Source organism: Gorilla gorilla, chromosome 15 (assembly GCF_029281585.2).
Source record: "Gorilla gorilla gorilla isolate KB3781 chromosome 15, NHGRI_mGorGor1-v2.1_pri, whole genome shotgun sequence".
In the NCBI taxonomy this organism is placed as follows: domain Eukaryota; kingdom Metazoa; phylum Chordata; class Mammalia; order Primates; family Hominidae; genus Gorilla; species Gorilla gorilla.
In genome coordinates, this window is record NC_073239.2 from 79,360,207 (window position 1) to 79,378,080 (window position 17,874).

General features: G+C 38.3%; 1 long non-coding RNA gene across 1 annotated transcript in view; it reads left to right on the forward strand.

Annotated features, from left to right (window-relative positions):
• Positions 1–17,874, forward strand: part of LOC129526645 (uncharacterized) — a 332,433-nt gene that overhangs the window by 256,267 nt on the left and 58,292 nt on the right. The window lies entirely within an intron of this gene.

Genomic DNA, 17,874 nt, shown 5'->3' on the forward strand with positions numbered 1-17,874 from the left:
TTTCATTCACTTAAAATTGTTTCTAAAGTTAACAGGCATTTTCTACTAAAAGAACAATATTAAAGACCAAATATTTTCAAAATTTCAACTTTACATACATAAATATATCTCTCTTAAGCAATAAGTATTTTGGGCACATAACCTGAAATATTAGAATTCTATCTGAGTTAATTTTTAGGACTAGTTTTTTTTTATTATTAAGTGTACTTGGTTTGGATAATAAGTAATTTGGAGGCTGAAATGTGAATTCCTTTTAATGCATTTATAATATCATAAATTACAACCAAGAGTGGTAAGTTTTTAAAGAGGGATTAGTCTCTGAAGAAGGATATATCGGCGTTTCTAGTCATGCAGGTTTATTTTAATTGTGTTGAGAAAATATGAGGTATATTGTCACCACAAAGGCATTCTCTCTTGATTCTGTTGCTCTGATTCAAACATGACCCTTTCCTAGACAACTGAATTTTAAAGTCCTTACTACATGAGAAGGATCCATTTATAATTTTATATATGTTTTAAATGTTGCCTTTAAATTCATCTCTCTATGTAACACTGTCCCTTGTTAGGGTTATTGACTGTTTCAAATATCTGGGGCAGCAGGGAACTACTGTCCAAAGTATTCTAGAAATGTTTGATGAGCATCTTAACTCTATTAAGTAATAACTTGATGAAATAACAGGTGTGCTTTTGTGCTTCTACCCATGTGCATCCCCCATTCATGCCCGAAGACATGACATTGCCATTCTATTTGTCTCAGGGGAGAGCTGTCTGGATTAGACACTTCTAGTACCTATAATAAAATTTATGAGTTCACTTGAAAGGAATATTTAGGAAGATTAGTAGATCAGCCAGCACTCTACCCATCACCCGGGCTATGTAGAGCCTTCTAAGCTGGAGGAACTGCAGGAGAGTTCAAAGAAGAGGCAGAGGTTCATACTGAAGTTTGTTGACACAGACTGGAGACAGTTCTGGTGGAAGGAGATCCATTTAAAAATGCATACAATTTGGGGACCTGAAAATGGTGGAGACCTGTATCTCGCCGGGCTCACTGGATCTCTGGTAAAAAGTAACCTCACTGAGTATCTCATAAATGGCTGCCATGTGTCTTTAGGAGAATGAGGCTTTACTGATATATCTGAGTCCTCTGCCTCAGAAAGACATGGGCATGCAGTGAAATCTTTCCTGTGCTCCTGGGAAGGGTACAGAAGGGCTGAAGGAGAAGCAGCAGCTCTGAGGAATTCCATGGTAGGATCGAAAAGAAAGCAGAGTGGTATACATGATCTCATGGCCTGAGGTTGTGGTGAGACCTGGGAGGGTCCGGTAGGGTAGGGTCCATGACTGAAATCCATGTGGGATGTCTGTGCTCCTCAGTGGGGAGCTATAGTTCCCACCCAAGCATTAAAGAGAACTAATACCTCTGCAGCTGAAGGAGGCAGTATTGCCCTATTCTAAGCATTTTCAACTTGGTAGTGTATACACAGGGAAATAAATTACTTTTTCTTCTGTGACTACTCCCAGCTTTGCCAGGCCAATTAGCACTTCTTCAAAGGCAGGGCCTTTAAATGACATGTTGAGAAGTTTGTATAACTTCCTGGTCAAGCAATTCTAAACTTTTAATTTCATATTCTATTCCAAGCTGCTTCTCTACCCCAGCCCCCATCACCCATGCAAATCTTGTCTTATGGGAGGGAAATGCGATCTGCTTTCTTATTCCTTCTGCCAACCCAGGATTTTAAAGTAGAAAGGGACCATGGTTTAGGTTAAGGCCATCTATCTCCTTTTTGTATTCCCTTTCCTCTTTCATTCCTTCATTTCTTTCTTTCCTCTTTCCTCTCTTCCTTTCTTTTCTCCTCCTTTTCTTTTCTTCCTCCTTTCCTTCTTCAGTTCCTCCTTCCCTTTCCTTCATTCTTTCCTTTTTTCCCCCTTTTTTCCATTCATTTTCTTCTTTCTCTTTTTCTTCTTCCTTTTTTCTTTCCTTAAATTTTCTTCCTTCCCTCCATCTTTTCTTTCTTCCCATAACCTTTTTATTGTTAAATATAACAAAAGTCATCTTAAGTCCTGCTTTGCAAGGACAGTCCTGAGTTATGCCTGCTGTTTCAAGCAGTACCCCATCCATTTTTACTATCAAAGGTACATGAGATTGGCTCATTACACAGTCATGCTAAGTGTAATAGCATTTGAACCAAATGTATATTATCCCAAGATAACATTTATATAGCTTCCATAGGTCCAGAAATAGCATGCTGCCAGTATTCAGGAAACTTTCTTCTAATTCCTCTCCAAATCACTACCAAAGGTAACCACTATCCTTACTTGAAACACTATGCTAAGTTTTAAAAATTTTATAAAACTATTGTTTTGTGAGATTCATTAATGTTGCTGAGTGCAGCTAGAATTTGTTTTCATTTTGGTATAATATTCCATTAAAAAATTCATTCTACTGTTAAAAGTAGTTGGACAGTTTCTATTTTTAGAGTATTATGAATAATGCTGATAGGAACATTTATATTCATACCTTTTGGTATATACATTTCTTTTAGGTAAAAACCAAAGACAGGAGCTACTCAAATAAAGTATGGACATATCTAGAATTGAATGTTAAACTGTTTTCCAAAGTGCATGCTCGTATATAATAATATGGCTGATTTTTTTATATGGATATAGTTTTATTTCCCAAAATAACCCTTTGTAAATTTTAAAATTTACAGATGAGAAAACTGAGACTTAGAAATGTTAAATTTCATGTTGCCGCTCAGACAGGTAGTAGGTAGTGGAGCCAGGTGTTGTGCTAACTATTCTACTATAGAGGACTCATACTGAACTTTAGGGTTTACTCGCTCTCAAATGTTGAAAATACTGCTAGTTGCCACTCCTCCACATATTCTCCCTGTCTTCCTAAGCTGCAGAATCCCAATTTTCTCCAGGAAGCAAAGATTGTGTTTTCTAGTCTCATGCAACTAAGGGTGCTCAATTAGATATAAGCAAAAAGTTTAGGTGAGAAAACTGGGAAGGGCAATTAATGGTGACTGACTCTTTTAGGAGTCACATTCTTTTGTCCTTTCTCTACTTCCTTCTTCTTCCTGCCCCAAACCTAGAGGCAATGGTTGGAGTTTCAGCAGCCATTCTGGACTACGAGGAGGCCCTTGAGGATGGATTTGTCTGTTTCTTCTTTCAGGTCTATCAGTTTTGCTTCATGTATTTTGAAGCTGTTTTATAAGATAAACAATCATATGGGATTGTTATGTCCTCTTGGTGAATTTACGCCCTTTATAGTGGTGAAATGAACCTTTATGCCTGATGTATTAGTTTCCTAAAAGTACTGTAACAAATTATCACAAACTGGGTGGCTTTAAAAAATTTATTTTCTCACAGGTCTAGAGGTTAGAAGTCAGCAATCAAGGTGTTGGCAGGGTCCCTTTCCCTTTCAAGGCTGAAGATAACAATTCTTCCATGCCTTTTCTGTCTTCTGATTGTTCCCAGCAATACTTGGTGTTCTTTTGTTCTTTATCCTGTGACAGCATAGCTGCAATCTCTGCCTCTGTCTTCACATAGAATTTTCCTTTTGTCTCTGTGTCCATATTCCCATCTTCTTATAAGAACACCAGTCAAAATGATTTTAGGGCCCTTTCTAATTCAGTATGACTTCATCTTACATTGAGTAAATCTGCAAAGACCCTATTTCCAAGTGGGTGTGAATTTTGGGTGAGCATTAATTTTTTTTTTTTTTTTTTTGAGACAGAGTCTTGCTCTGTCACCAGGCTGGAGTGCAGTGGTGCGATCTCAGCTCACTGCAACCTCTGCCTCCCGGGTTCAAGTGATTCTCCTGCCTCAGCCTCCCTGGTAGCTGGGATTACAGGCACGAGCCACCACGCCCAGCTAATTTTTGTATTTTTAGTAGAGATGGGGGTTTCACCATGTTGACCAGTATGATCTCGATCTCTTGACCTTGTGATCCACACGCCTCAGCCGCCCAAAGTGCTGGGATTACAGGCGTGAGCCACTGTGCCTGGTGGGTGAGCATTACTTTTTAAGAGACATTACTCAACCCAGTACATCTGGTAATATCCTTTGACTGAAACTCATTTTCTCTTATGTTAATATAGCTAATCTCGTTTTATTTTTACTTGTGTTCATATGGGATATCTTTTTCCATTCTTTTACTTTTAACATATAGTTGTTTTTTATATTTAAATAATCTTTCTTATAGACATATAGTTGGATCTTGCTTTTTTAAAAATCCAAGTAGATAATTTCTGTTTTTTTAATTAGAGTATTTAGACCATTCACATTTAATGTAATTCCTAATATGGTTAGATTTAAATTTATCATCTTTCTAGTTGTTTTCTATTTGTATTCCATCTTTTCTCTGTTCTCCCTTTCTCATTTCTCCTGCCTCTATTGTTAACATTTTTGACTCCACTTTAATTCTTTTCTTGACTTATTAACTATAACTCTTTGTTTTATTATTTTGTTGGTTGCTTTGTGGTTTATGGTATACTTATTTATTTTAATTTTTTTTTTTTTTTTTGAGACAGAGTCTCACTCTGTCGCCCAGGCTGGAGTACAATGGCATGATCTCAGCTCACCGTAACCTCTGCCTCCTGGGATCAAGCAATCCCCCTTCCTCAGCCTTCCAAGTAGCTGGGACTACAGGCGTGTACTATCACACCTGGCTAATTTTTGTATTTTTAATAGAGGCGGGGTTTCACCATATTGGCCAGGCTGGTCTCAAACTCCTGGCTTCAAGTGATCCACCTACCTCGGCTTCCCAAATGTGGTATACATTTTAAACTTATTATAGTCTGTATTAAAGTGATATTTTATTAACTCACATATATAAAAACTTTAAGCTAACACACTTTCTTTACTTTCTCATTCTTCCTACCTCTGCCCCTGACCTTCCTGCTATTGTTTTTTGTATATCTTACTTATACCTATGTAATAGGCCCCAGAATAAATTGTTAATTTTGTTTGAACATTAAATTATCACTTAAAGAGATTAAAAACAGTAAGACAGGCATATTTACTATTTTACCCATGTGGTTACCATTTCTAATGTTCTTCTGTGTAAATAGATATTTCCAGTTGGTTTCATTTTCCTCCTGCCTGAAAAACTTGCTTTATCATTTCTTATAGTGGAGGTTTATTGATGATAAATCATTTCAATTTATTTTTGTCTGATAAAATATTTATTTCACTTAGGTTTTACAAGGATATTTTCTGTAGGTATAGAATTCTATATTTTTATATCAATACTTTAAAAATGTTACTCTTCCATCTGCTCATTTGCATTATTTCTTATGGGAAATAGTAGAACACCCTTTGTTCTCCTCTATGTAAAGTATCTTTCTATCTGGCTGCCTTCAAGATTTTCTCTTTATCACTGTTTTTGAGCATTTTGACTGTGATACATCTAGAAAAATGTCTTCAGCTTAGGGTTTCTTCAGTTTAGAATTGGTTGACCCTTTTAGAGGTCAACAGTTTAGAGTTGTTGCTGCATGTTTCTCTGTGGGTTTATAGTACTCATCAAATTTGAAAAATGTTTGTCCATTATTGCTTCAAATAATTTTTCTTTTCCCCTCATCTCTCTCCTTCCTTTCTGAGACTCCTGTTACCTCAAAACCTACCTGAATTGTTCCACAGCTTACTGATGCTAGACTTATTTTTAAAATTCTGTTTTTTTCTGTAATGTTTAATCTGCCATTATTCTTTAGTATATTTTTCACTTTTTACATTTTAGTTTTCACGTGTAGAAATTCAGTGTGAATCTTTTGTATATTTGTCATGATTCTCTTCTATTTTTTAGCATATTTAATACAACTATAATAACTTCTTTAATGTTACCTGTTAATTCTAACATGTCAATTTTAAGTTTGCTTCTATTGATTGATTTTTCTTATCTTCATGAGTTATATTTTTCTGCTTATTTGCATGCCTGGTAATTTTTCTTTACAGACATTGTATATTTTACATTGTTGGATGCCAGATATTTTGTATTCTTATAAATAATCTTGAGATTTGTTATGGGATGCAGTTTAGGTACTTAGAAACAATTTGATCCTGTATTAATCATTCTTGGATTTGTTAGGTTGGAAAGAAGCAATGCTCAGTCAAGGACTACCACAAAAGCAATGCCTTTCTGTGTACTCTGCCCAGTACTTTGTGAATCATAAACTTTTAGTCTTCCTGGTAGTAATTGGCCCATTTCCAGCCCTCTGTGACTGTTAGACCCTATTACCTCTAATTATTGTGTGTTCTTTCTCCAGCCTCAGGTGTGTTCCTCACATACAGGTGCTGATCAATAATCAGGTAAATACTTAGAGGGTTTCTGTACAGATCTCTGGAGTTACCTCTTTGTGTAGCTCTCTCCTATCCAGTCGGTCCTGCAATACTGTCTGTCTTATTCTACTCGAATCTCATCTCTGTATTAGTATTCAGGGGATTGGCTGGGTACCTCCTCAAGTTTCATTTTCCTTTACTATGGCCTGGAAACTCTCTGAGGGCATTAAGTTAGAGAAATTGTAGGACTCGATTAATTTGTTCCTATTTCTCAGGGGTCATTCTCTTTCATTGCATGATGTCCAGTGTCTTGAAAACTGTTGTTCTATATATTCTATCCTGTTTATTTATGTCAGGCAGGAGAGAAAATTCAGTGCCTGCTACTCCATCTTGGCAAGAAGTAAAATTCATTTTGATATATTTAAAATATTGACATTACATCTGGCAATCTTGTTAGACTCACTAATCATAACATTTTAGGTGTATTCTTTGGCATTTTAAACATATACAATCACATTATTCACAAATACACACAGTTCTATTTCTCTCCTTTTCCTTTGTCAAGGACCCACCCCCTCCTACTTCACAGAGAAAATAGAGGCCCCAAGGCAGTGTATCAGGGTGATGCTGGCCTCATAAAATGTGTTTGGAAGTATTTTTTCTGGCTCTATTTTTGGAAGAGTTTAAGATGTTGGTAATAATTCTTTGAATGTTTGAGAGAAGTCAGCCATGAAGCCATCTGATCTGGGTTTTCTTTTATTGGAAGGCTTTAATTGCTTTCTTAGTCTTTTTATTTATTTTTCATCTTTTCAGGCTTTCCATTTTTTCCTGATTCAATAATGGTAGGTTGTATTTTTCTACAAATTTATCCATTTTCTCTAGGTTATTTAATTCATGACCTATAATTGTTCATAACAATCCATTGTGAACCTTTTTATTTCTGAGGCATCTGTTGTAATGTCTCCACTTTCATTTGTAATTTTACTTATTTGAGCTTTCTCTGTTTTTGTTTTTAGTTACTCTAGGTAAGAGTATGTTGGTTTTGTCAATTTTTTTCAAAGTGTCAACTTTTGGTTTTATTCATTTTTTTTGGTTCTCTATTTGATTTATTTCTGTTGTGATCTTTATTTTTTCCTTCCTTCTGCTAACATTGGGTTTAGTTTGATCTTTTTTCTAGCTCCTTAAGACATAATGTTAGGCTATTTATTTGGACTATTTCTTTTATTTAAAAAATGGAGGAATTTATTGCTATAAGCCCTTCCCTTAGACCTGTATTGATGCATCCCATAGGTTTTCATATACTGGATTTTCATTGTCATTTATCTCAGATTTTAAATTTTTCCTTTTGATTTTTTCCTTGACCCATTGGTTGTTCCAGGAGCATGTTGTTTAATTTCCACATATTTGTAAATTTTCCAAAATTATTCCTGTTACTGATTTCTAGTTTCACACCATTGTGCTGAGAAGTAGTACTGGATATTATTTCAGTCTTCTTGAATTTGTTAAGACTTGTTTTGTGGCTTAATGCATTGTCTATCCCGGAAAATATTCCATGTGTACTGGAGAAGAATGCATGCTCTGCTTCTGTTCAATTAAAAATTCGATGTATGTCTGTTAGATCCATTTGGTCTAAAGTGCATTTTAAGTCCAATATTTTCTTGTTAATTTTCTATGTTATTAATCTATTAATTGTTGAACATGGGATAGTGAAGTCCCCCAATGGTATTATATTGTTCTCTATTTCTTTTTTATGTTCATTAATATTTGCTTTATAAACTTAGGTGCTCCAAAGTTGGGTGCATATATATTTACAATTGTTATGTCCTCTTGATGAGTTGACCCTTTTATCATTACAAAATAAACTTCTTTGTCTCTTATAACAGTTTTTGACTTGAGGTCTAAGTTTATCTGATGTAAGTATAGCTACCCCTGCTCTCTTTTGCATGGTACTGTTTTCCATCCTTTCATTTTTTAGCCTATGTATGCTCTTAAAGCTAAAGTGGGTCTCTTCTAGGTAGCATATAGTTAGGTCTTTTTTAATCCATTTAGCCACTCTATGTTTTTTGATTGGAGAGTTTCATCTATTTACATTCAAGAATTTACTACTGCCATTTTGTTAATTGTTTTCTGGTTGTTTTGTAGCTCCTTTACTTCTTTTTTCATCTCTCATTGTCTACTGTTGTGATTTGGTTATTTTCTGCAGTGCTAAGCTTTTATTCCTTTCTATCATTTATCTGCTGTCGTTTCATTTTGTTTTCTTTTGTTTTTTGCTTTGTGGTTATCATGTGGCTTACAAAAAACATCTTATAGCTATTTCAAGCTGTTAGCTAGTTAGCTTCAATCACATACACATACTCTAAACTTTGTTGCCTCCCATTATTTATATTTTTATTTTCAACATTTACTTTTTTATATTGTATATTTCTTACCAACTTACTGCACCTATAGTTACTTTTGACCATTTTGACTTTTAAACTTCATATTAGACATTTGAAAGATTTACACACCACCATTAGAATACTAAAGTATTCCAAATTTGATTATGAATTTACCTCTATCAGTGAGTTTTATACTTTCATGTTTTTATAATAGTAATTATCACTTTTTTTTCCAATTAAAGCACTCCCTTAAGCATTTGTTCTAAGGCATGTATAGTGGCGATGGATTCCCTCAGCTTTTGCTTCTCTGTAAAATACTTTATTTCTCTTTCATTTCTGAAAAATAGGTTGGGTGGATATAGCATTTTTGCCTGGCAGTTTTTTTTTCTTTGAGCACTTTGAATCCATCATTACGTTTTCTCCTGGCTTGCAAGGTTTCTGCTGAGAAATCCACTGATAGTCTAATGGGGATTTCATTGTATGTCTCTTGATGTTTTTCTTTTTCTGATTTAAAAATTCTCTGTTTGTCTTTGACTTTTTTATTGTAATATGCCTAAGTGAGGAGCTTTTTGGGTTGAACCTGCTTGGGACATTTGAGCTTCATGGATCTGCTTGTTTGTATATCTCCCAAAACTGAGGAAGTTTTCAACAATTATTTGATTAACTAAGCTTTCTGTGCATTTCTCTGTCTCTTCTCCATCTGAAACTCTTATAATGTTAAAATTTATTCACTTAATGTTGTCTAATCGTTTTTGTAGGTTTCCTTTCTTTCTCTTTATTTAGTTTGCTGTCGAAGCTCTCATTCGTATTTTTTATTTTATTCATTGATATCTTCAGCTTTAAGACTTTTGTCTGGTTATTTTTTGTGACATATATCTCTTTATTGAATTTCCCATTCAGATAGTGAATTATTTTCTTGATTTCATTGAATTATCTAGCTGTATTCTCCTGTATCTTGCTGAGCTTCCTTGAGATCATTATTTTAAGTTCCTTTTCAGGTAATTTATAAATTTCCATTTCTTTGGTGTCAGTTACTTGCAAATTATTGTGTTCTTGTAGTGGTGTCACGTTTCCTTCCTTTTTCTTCTTTGTTATGATCCTGGGTTGATGTCTGCACATCTGATGGAGCAGTTGACTCTTCAGTTATATACTTCTGGCTTTCATAGGGAAAGACTTATGTGCAAATGAGTTGGAACTAAGATTTCAGTTGGACAGAGTGTGTTGGCTCTGGGTTGAGGTGGGCATGGTATTATAGTCTACATACATGTTCTTCAATTGTGATCAATGTCAGTGATGACTGCAGGCACCTCAGTGGTCTGGGCTTCAGGAGACTGTGGCAGGGGTGGTTGCAGGGTTGGTTGTTAGAGTTCATAGTGGCAAACTTTTTAGGAGTCTTTTGTTTTCTTTCCTCACAGTGGGAGACTTAGCTGATGGGGTCCTCATTGCTGTTGGGTCTGACATGGGCCATAGGCAGCTCAGGAGCACTATGTTCTAGGGTACAGGTGCTCAGAGTGGCTGTGGAGCTGGTATGCTGGATTCAGTGTCCTGTTGAACTATTGTAGCACCTTTGATAAGAGCGAAGGTTTACTCTCTGAGGCACAGTGGATGCAGCTCTCCCACCAAGCTGAGGACTGTAACTCTAAAGGCACTCTCCAGTAGCTCAGCCCCAGGAGACAGAGATGTAACTGTGACTCCGATCCTCCAGCACTGGCAAAACTCCAGGAAAGGAGGAGTGTTTCACAGGTTCAGGCCCCAGGAAGAGGGCACAACTGCAATTCAGGTCCTGGAGCCAGCAGAGCTCAGTGGCAACTTGGGCACAAGAAAAAGGAGATATTGCATAGTGGTGACTGGACCCTGGAGTAGTGGGACACAATAGTGGCCCAGGCTCTGTACATCCTGTTGCAGCAGCAGCAGCAAAGACCCAGGAATGGTAGGAAAGCTGTGGCTTGGGCCCTAGGTGGTACAGAACACTGTAAGGATGGCGCCACTCCCCAAGGAGATAGGATATCTTAGCAACTCAAACTCTGGAAGGCTGGTTCTGATCTAGGGAGGTGAGGCACTGTGGATCTTTGGCCCAGAGGGTGAAGAAGCACAGCTCAGGAAGGCTCTATTTCCTTGGTGGGGCAGGGTGCTATGTCAGCTCAAGCACAAGGAAGGTGTGGCTGTTGTACTGGACTGATGCTCCAATTCTGGGAGAGGAAGAATCAGGTGGGACCCTGGGTTGGTTCAGGTCCTAGAGGATGAGGTTGCTATGCAGACTTGGGTGTAGTTTCTCTCTTGCACAATGATCCTGGTACCCAGGGAGAGCAGAGTGCCACACTGGGTTGGATGCCAAGGTTATGGCTCCTCTCTTCATCTGGAACTCCAATTTCAGGAGGATGAGGCACCAGGTTGACTCAGGCACTAGGGGGCACAGTTGCTCCACTGGCTCAGGCATGGATTCTCTGCTGAGCCAGAGCACTTGGTCCCTGAGAGGCAGGACACCCCATGTGCCAAGGTTGCAGCTGCTCCCTTGGGTAGAAGCTCCAATTTCCTCAGCACAAGGTACCAGATTAGTTCAGGTGCCAAGGGTATGTAGCTGCTCTGGTAAATCCATTATATCTTACTCACTGGGCTGAAGGGTATGGTCCCTGAGGGGCAGGGTGCTGTGTTGGCTGTGCACGGGGTCACGGCTACTCTCAAGCCAATGCTTGATTCCTGTGGAGCAGGCGATAGGTTGGTTTGAGCATCAGGGAGCACGGCTGCTCTGCTGGGCCTAGTCTTTGAGTAGCTGGGGTTGAGGGGAGCAGCAATTGGGATTGGGGAAGTGGAATGCTTCCTATGCAGCTTATTTCAAGATGGTAGGGGGCTACAGAAGCTCAGTGAGGAAATGGTATCCTACCATGTGTGTGAAAGTGGGGGTGCAATGATGGCAGAGCCTCAGGGATGGAGGGATACAATGGCTACTGGCCCCCAGAACAGAACACACTCTAGCAGTAGCTCTGGTTTTAACATGTTGCAGTGCAGTAGCAGTTTGATTCACAGGGTGCAAGGTACAGCATAGGCTCATCTGGAGTAGTGCCTCCATGTGAATTCTATGCAGCTCCCTTAGCTGGGCTCAGGGTCTGTGAGGGCTGCAGGATCCATTAGTAGTGAAGACTGTGAGTGTCCTCTACAGTGATGGAGGCTGCTAGGGGCCTTCTGCTTATCTTTTCCTTGCAAGGAGAAGTCCCTCCTTGTCCCAAGCTGATCTCAACTGAGGAGGAAGAGGGTATGCTGGATACATGATGTTTCTTTCTCTTCTGGATGTGTACATCCTGAGTTTCTGTGCTCCACAGAGTTTCTGCCACTCCCTTGCTCTTCCCCAGCACTCTCCTTTAGTCACTGTGGTTGAAATGTAGTTGTTCATTCATCATTTGGGTCCTTTTTTGTTGGGGGCAAGTGTTAGGCACCTCTAGTGAGCTGTCTTGCTGACATCACTCTCTGTAGCATTTAATAATGGAAAATTTATTTGTAGAGCTATGCCTGTCCTACATCTTCTTTCTCTTATCTTTCTAAACTGATTATTTGAATATTGGACATCTAGGACTGAATCTTTAATCTTTGCTCTCTTGTTCTTCACATCTTATTGCTGTTTCTATTTCTAAGAAATTTCCTTAAAATTATTTTATACTGAATTTCTCATTAATAGTAACTTTTAAGTGCTCTTTTATACTTTCTCAGAATATATTATTTTAAAGCTTCTTGAAACTGCCATTGCAAAATTATAACTGAGACAGTGAAAGAGATCTTACCTAACCAACTCTGTCTTACTTCTAACCTCCAAGCTGTCCTTGTGCATTCCTGGGTGAAGGCTGAACTAACTTTAAGAGGAACTTAGTTTATAGTTTAAAACAAAGACAATAATAGCCCTTTCCCAAAACAAACCTCCTTGCCTGGGGACTACACTGTCTTTGTGGGACTAGACTGCCTTTGTAGTACTAACAAATTAGCCAAACATTCAAAATTATGGTTTAGGAGTCATGTAGCTGGAGGCTACAAGATTCTGACTCTCCCTAAACTGCACCTAAAATCAGTGGTTGAGATATTTGGCAGACCCTGAACTTGATGGGTCAGCTGGCACCACCCATATTGATGAACTGGCTCATCTGATCTGTTGCCCCCACCCAGGAACTTACTCAGCACAAGAGGAGAGCTTCAATTCCCTATGATTTCTTCTCTGACCCAACCAATCAGCACTCTCGACTCACTGGCCTTCTTCCACCCACAAAATTATCCTTAAAAATTGATCCCCCAATGCTTGGGGAGACTGACTTGAGTAACAATAAAGCTCTGCTCTCCCATACAGCCGACTCTGTCTGAATTACTCTTTCTCTGTTGCAGTTTCCCTGTCTTGATAAACCAGCTCTGTCTAGGCAGCAGGCAAGGTGAACCCATTGGGTAGTTACACTCTTATTCTTATTTTAATTTATTTTTAGTGTTTTAAAATTTTTTTTCATTTCCCTGCCCATTACCTCTAATTCCTTTTTGTGCATATGTTTGTTTTTATCTTTGTTTTTCACATTAGAGTCTTTTCTCAAACATTGGGTGAATTGTATTGAAGGGCACTGATATGGTTTGGCTCTGTGTGTCCCTACCCAAATCTCACATCAAATTTTAATCCCCATAATCCCCGCATGTGGGGTGGAACCAGGTAGAGGTAATGGAACCATAGGGGCAGATTCCCTTATGCTGTTCTTGTGATACTGGGTGAGTCTCAGGAGATCTGATGGTCTGATAAGCATCTGGCATTTCCCTTACCTGCACTCACACCGTCCTGCTGTCCTGTGAAGATGCCTGCTTCTGCTTTGCTTTCTGCCATATTGTAAGTTTCGTGATGCCTCCCCAGCCATACGTAACTGTGAGTCAATTAAATCTCTTTTCCTTATAAATTACCCAGTCAAGGTTATTTCTGCATAGCAGTGTGAGAACGGGCTAATACAGCCACTCAAAAGCTGATGGGACACCCCATGTGCTTGCTCAGGACTTATAAATTTGTTGGCTGCTTTGCAGGGCGAATCACCAGTTGTCAGTACCTCTAGCCCATTTCTTTTGCAATGATTGGCACCTCCAAAGGTGAATCATCTAACATCCTTAGAGAAGGATATTACTGCCCACATTCTCAGAATAGTTTATTACAAGAGGAGTGGATAACTCAACATTCAGAATATAGGATTTCAATTAATCTTCTGTGTTTAGTGCAGTGACAACTCAGCTGTGCTTTTGGTCTCCAAATCCAGTCTCTGGTTCATTGTATATAGTGATTAAATTTCTAGTCTTCTGCCGAGAAGACACAGGAGCAGCAGCCCGGCTATATGTGTGACAGGGTCGGGGTTCTAACTGCTTTTCTCACAGACTTAGAGCTTGTGTTCCTGGTTTGAGCTCTACCTCTAACAAAAAGTTTTAGAACTACTGAGCACCTCTAATTATGGGTTATTCTACCTTATGAAGTAGCTAGTTTTTAGGCTTCCCTCACTGCCACCATATGTTTCAAAAAATTTCTGGTCTTCAAGTTCAGTTATAACTCCTTCCTTTTCTTTACAGCTTTTAAAATTTATTGTTGTAATTTCCTCTCTCATCCTCCTTAACTTTGTGAATTTATGCTTCTTAAAATTTCCTTTACTGTAGTATATTTATATAATGAAGTATGAAATAGCAATAAGAATGCTATTTTTATAGCATTTGATCTATAATTAATATAATTAATATGGAGGAAAATAAGCCAGATACAAAAGAATTCATACTCCATGATTTTTTTCATATCAGGAAAAACCTGGAAAAATTAATCTATGTTGTTGGATGTCAGGGTAACGAATACATTTGGAGTTATTGTAGTGATTGACAATGGGATGAGGGAGTTCTTGGGATGCTTAGAAGGTTCTGTTTCTTGCTGTGTTTGCTGGTTACGCATACATGTTCAGTGTTGAAAATTCATCCAGCTTTATACTTACGATGTGTGCCTTGTTTTGTGTGAATTATATATATGGTTTACTTCAAACTTTTAAAAGTTTATTTACTGCCATTTTAGTAAGTTCTGGAACACAGTAAAAGTCAATGCATAGATTGCATCTGTGATTTTTAACCTAAAGTTCCACATTTGTACAGTATTTCTTCCTAATTTACTATGTGTCTATTACTAAAATACCTTTTAGTTTACCTGGGGACATATTTAGAAAAGTCGTGAAGCAAAGTTAACTATGCATTTCATATTTATATTCCTCTACATCTCCAGCAACATATTCCGCTTACGCAGCAGGTTAACTATGCAATATGCTTACCTAAAAAGGGTCTTCTTCCTAGTAGTCAGGAAACTAGTTTTATCCTAGATAAAATCTTTTGATCTAATTTCATCGTAGACATGACCTCTTCTAAATTTAGTTTGGTTTACCCCATGAACATTTATTTTCTTTAGATAAGAATTGAATTCCTACTATAATCCCAGTGCTGTATCATTATAAACTGTTCGAACTAATCTATTGTGCAAATACATGCATAAATAGTTTTAAATGAAGGTAAAATGTAATAAAGTACTAAACCCTGTGGCTTTTTAGGCAAGTCTGCCATGAATGCCCCTCCTCTTTCTTATTACTCTACCAAATACAATTGTACTTGAAAATGCCTTTTCAAACATTGTAACAGTGACAAAATTATGACAGTGAAAGAGATCTGATCTAAGCAACCCCATCTTGCCTGTAACCTTTAAACTGCCCTTAATTATTCCTGGGCTGGAGCCAAGCTAACTGGGAGACATTTATAGTTTAAATGACAATAGCCCTTCCCCAAGACTAAATTGCCTTTGTAAAGCTCATGAAAGACCACCATGATAGGAGAATGAAGAGCCCGAGTTCTGCTAAGATGTAGGCATAAATGCTTACCAGCTGTTATTCTGGAGGTCACAAGATTTGCAACTCCCCAATCACTCCCGCAGATAACATCATTATTGTGCAACCTAAGATTGGCTTTCTCGGGTATCTCTTCAGGTTTTTGCGTGGGATGACTTCACCCATGGGTCCCGTGACCCTACCCGGAAGCTGACTCCTTGTCCCACCAAACTATCCTTGAAAAACCCTAGCCTCTGAATTTTCAGTGAGATAGATTTAAGTAATAACTCTATCTTCTACCTGGCGTGACCAGCCTCTAATATCCTTTTTATCTTTTCTTTTTAATTATTATACTTCAGGTTCTGGGATACATGCGCTGAACGTGCAGTTTTGTTACATAGGTATACGTGAGCCATGGTGGTTTGCTGTACCCATCAACCCACCACCTACATTAGGTATTTCTCCTAATGCTATCCCTCCCCTAGCCCTCCACCCCCTGACAGGCCGCAGTGTGTGATGTTCCCCTCCCTGTGTCCATGTGTTCTCATTGATCTCCTCCTACTTATGAGTGAGAACATGCAGTGTTTGGTTTTCCGTTCTGTGATAGTTTACTGAGAATGATGGTTTCCAGCTTCATCCATGTCCCTGCAAAGGACATGAACTTATCCTTTTTTATGGCTGCATAGTATTCCATGGTGTATATGTGCCACATTTTCTTTATCCAGTCTATCATTGATGGACATTTGGGTTGGTTCCAAGTCTTTGCTATTGTGAATAGTGCCGCAATAAACATACGTGTGCATGTGTCTTTATAGCAGCATGATTTATAGTCCTTTGGGTATATACCCAGTAATGGGATGGCTGGCTCAAATGGTATTTCTAGTTCTAGATCCTTGAGGAATTGCCACACTGTCTTCCACAATGGTTGAACTAATTTATACTCCCACAAACAGTGTAAAAGTGTTCCTATTTCTCCACATCCTCTCCAGCATCTGTTGTTTCCTCACTTTTTAATGATTATCATTCTAACTGGTGTGAGATGGTATCTCATTGTGGTTTTGTTTTACTTTTCTCTAATGTCCAGTGATGATGAGCTTTTTTTTCATATGTTTATTGGCTGCATCAAATGTCTTCTTTTGAGAAGTGTCTGTTCATATCCTTCACCCACTTTTTGATGGGGTTTTTTCTTGTAAATTTGTTTAAGTTCTTTGTAGATTCTGGATATCAGCTTTGTCAGATGGATAGATAGCAAAATTTCTCTCCCATTCTGTAGGTTGCCTGTTTACTCTGATGATAGTTTCTTTTGCTGTGCAGAAGCTCTTTAATTTAATTAGATCCTCTTTGTCTACTTTGGCTTTTGTTGCCATTGCTTTTGGTGTTTTAGACATGAAGTCTTTGCCCATGCCTGTCCTGAATGGTATTGCTTAGGTTTTCTTCTAGGATTTTTTTTTTTTTTTGAGATGGAGTCTTTCTCTGTTGCCCAGGCTGGAGTGCAGTGGCACGATCTCAGCTCACTGCAACCTCCACCTCCCAGGTTCAAGCGATTCTCCTGCCTCAGCCTCCTGAGTAGCTGGGATTATAGGTGTGCACCACCATACTCAGCTATTTTTTTGTATTTTTAGTAGAACTCCTGACCTCGTGATCCACCTGCCTCAGTCTCCCAAAGTGCTGGGATTACAGGCATGAGCCGCCACGCCTGACCTTCTTCTAGGATTTTTATGGTTTTAGGTCTTACATTTAAGCCTTTAATCCATGTTGAGTTAATTTTTGTATAATGTGTAAGGAAGGGATCCAGTTTCAGTTTTCTGCGTATGGCTAGCCAGTTTTCCCAACACCATTTATTAAATAGGGAATCCTTTCCCCATTGCTTGTTCATGTCAGGTTTGTCAAAGGTCAGATGGTTGTAGATGTGTGGTGTTATTTCTGAGGACTCTGTTCTGTTCCATTGGTCTATATCTCTGTTTTGGTACCAGTGCCATGCTGTTGTGGTTACTGTAGCCTTGTAGTGTAGTGTAAAGTCAGGTACCATGATGCCTCCAGATTTGTTCTTTTTGCTTAGGATTGTTTTGGCTATGTGGGCTCTTTTTTGGTTCCATATGAAATTTAAAGTAGTTTTTTTCCAGTTCTGTGAAGAAAGCCAATGGTAGCTTGATGGGGATAAAGTTGAATCTATCAACTACTTTGGGTAGTATGGCCATTTCCACGATATGGATTCTTTCTATCCATGAGCATGGAATGTTTTTCCATTTGTTTGTGTCCTCTCTTATTTTCTTGAGCAGTGGTTTGTAGTTCTCCTTGAAGAGGTCCTTCACATCCCTTGTAAGTTGGATTCCTAGGTATTTTATTCTCTTTGTAGCAATTGTGAATGGGAGTTCACT